This window comes from Otolemur garnettii, unplaced genomic scaffold (assembly GCF_000181295.1).
Source record: "Otolemur garnettii isolate 467f Iridium unplaced genomic scaffold, OtoGar3 scaffold00146, whole genome shotgun sequence".
NCBI lineage: Eukaryota > Metazoa > Chordata > Mammalia > Primates > Galagidae > Otolemur > Otolemur garnettii.
Genome location: NW_003852541.1, coordinates 3,167,412 through 3,170,334, shown reverse-complemented (window position 1 = coordinate 3,170,334; position 2,923 = coordinate 3,167,412). Strand labels below are relative to the sequence as shown.

The window sequence follows — 2,923 nt, the reverse complement described above, 5'->3', positions numbered from 1 at the left end:
TCAAATGTGTCAATAATCACATTAAGTATAAACAGTCTAAATACACCAATTGAAAGGCAAAGATTGATAAGTGGATTAAGAAACAAGACCTAACAATATGCTGTTACATCAAACTCACTTCAGTTATAATGATATAGGCAGGTTAAAAGTAAAAGGATGGGAAAAGATATACTATGTCAAGACTAATTTTAAAAAGCAAGAGTGGCTATATTAATATTAGAAAAAGTAGATTTCAGAGCAAAGACCAGGGACAGAGAGGGAAGTTACATAATAAAAGGGCCAATCTACCGAATGAAAGGATCAAAAAGACAATGTGTTCGTTCCAAACATGTATGTATGTATCAAAAAATAGACCTGCGAAATATGCATAGAAAAAACAAGAGTAACATAAAAATAAATAGACAACTTCAGGATTATTATTATTTGACAATTCTCCTCAACAACCATTAGACAGAAAAGCTTTTAGATACAGAAGAAAACAACCCCATAACCCCCCAAGATCTCATTAACATTTATACCACATTCCATCCAACAGAAGAATACACATTCTTTCAAGCACCCACAGTTAGTAGACCAAGATAGACCATACCTTGCACCATAAAACAAACCTCAATAAATACAAAATAACTGAAATCATACAGAGTGTATTCTATAAATATAATAGGATCAAACTATAAAAAGTGACAGAGAAATAACAGGAAAATGTCTAAACATTTGGAAACTAAACAGCACATTTCTAAATAATCCATGTATTCTAAGAGGAAATATCAAAGGGAAATTTAAAAAACATTGCCAGTGAAAATATAACATTGATGGCAGCACTTGTGGCTCAGTGGGTAGGGCGCCAGCCCCATATACCAAGGGTGGCAGGTTCGAACCCGGCCCCAGCCAAACAGCAACAAAAAAATAGCCAGGGGTTGAGGTGGGCACCTGTAGTCCCAGCACTCGGGAGGCTGAGGCAAGAGAATCGCCTAAGCCCAAGAGCTGGAGGTTGCTGTGAGCTGTGATGCCATGGCAATCTACTGAGGGTGACAAAGTGAGACTCTGTCTCTAAAAAAAACCCAAAAAATTAGTGCATGGAGAATGATGGCAGCAGTGGCAGTGGCCTTGGTAGCTCTGGGCTTAGTGCAAATAACATAGAATCACAGTGATTCTTCAGAGGCTCTTCCGGTTCTCCTCTGTCATTTGATTGGCAGTCTCAGACCATTTGTGGAGGAACATTGGTGCGACAGCAGTGGAATTTAATAAGGAACTTGATCCTTTACAGAAACTCTTCCATGGACAAGATTAGAGAATATAGGTCAAAGCAACAGGCATCTGGAGGACCTGTTGATGCTGGCCCAGCATGTCAGCAAGACCTGCAGAAGGAGCTTTTTAAGCTTAAGCAAATGTATAGTAAGTAAAGCAGACATGAATATGTTTCCTAACTTTAAATTTGAAGATCCCAAATTTGAGGTCATCGAGAAACCCCTGGTCTGAAGATATAAAGTAAAATTAATTTAGTAATTTGTCATGGATTAGTTGTATAACTAATCAGAAGTTTCAGAATAGACATACATTTTAAAACTCTCAGGTGTTCTTTTAACTCTGATCCCAAATAAATTATTTGGTGATGTTGAGGGTAAAAAAAATTAGCACATAGAATTCAATAATATATAAACACAATTATACATCATGACAATGTGCAAAGCTGGCTCCATAGTCAATTAATGTAATTAACAGTCTAAAGAAGAAAATCACATGGTTTTATTAGTTGCTATAGTGATTATGGAGTAAAAGTATTTTATAAATTTCAACATCTATTCATAATAAAAACTCTCAGATAGGGCCTCCGGCTGTTGGGTCTCTTTGTACCATGTAATTGGGCAGATTGATCCACCCCTGCTATTTGGTGTGTTTCAGGTCAGACCTGGCTTGTTGCTTCAAGAGCTGGACCTGGGCCAACCTTGGGCTCCAGAGTTTGTCTCCAGTGTCTGTGGGGGTCCGTCGGCTGCAGTTCTAAGCACAGGATGAAAACTACAGGAACAAACCATTGAAGCTGGAATGCTCTGAGGTTGGCGTTTCAACTGACTTATACCAATTATCACTCTACAGTTACAATAGGAAATTGCCTCTGATGATGTCAAATACCAGCGGTACCAAAAAAAAAGTGTTCACATTTAAAGCAATGTTATTTATATAGTACACATGACTTTTCAAAGTTGAATGAAGTACAGTAACAATCTATAGTATGATGTTGGCTCAAAAGATAGTGTTAATCAAATGAATACTAGGGTCACCGTGCTATAGGCAGGACAGTGAAAGAAAATGGCAGAAACACTGTTGTCCTTAGAGAGGCGCAAGACCATTTTGAAGTGGTATTTGGTTTTTTGCTTTATTTATTTATTTGGGACAAAGTCTCACTTTGTTTCCCTGGGTAGAGTGCCGTGGCATCATTGTAGCTCATAGCAACCTTGAACTCTGGGGCTTAAGTTATCCTCTTGCCTCAGCCTCCTGAGTAGCTGGGATTATAGGAGCCCACCACAATGCCTGGCTGGTTTTAGAGACAGGGTCTCGCTTTTGCTCAGGCTGAGCTCAAGTGATCCACTCATCTCCGCCTCCCATAGTGCTAGGATTACACATGTCAGCGACTGTGCCTGACCATTTTTTTTTGTTTGTTTTTAAGTAGTATTTGAAGGACAGGACAATGGAGGCGTGAATGTGCAGCAGTGCCCCCAACATGCTTGATAACTGCACACATTCCTGGTAAGTGTAAGATGTGCACAAGGGGAGATCTGGGAGGCCTCACACAACAACGTGTCCTGCTTCTTCTGCTTTGGTGTTGGAACTGTCTACAGGCCACCGAAGTCTACCAAACGATGTGCACTTGAGACAAGAGTTAGTAGAACAAGCATACAATGCATTCTTTTTTTTTTTTTTTTTT

The 2,923-nt window shown here is 39.2% G+C and overlaps 1 pseudogene; it reads left to right on the top strand.

The window, feature by feature from the left end:
* Nucleotides 1-812: 812 nt before the first annotated feature.
* LOC100965877 lies at nt 813-1,479 on the top strand (annotated as a pseudogene).
* The last annotated feature ends 1,444 nt before the right edge of the window (nt 1,480-2,923 follow it).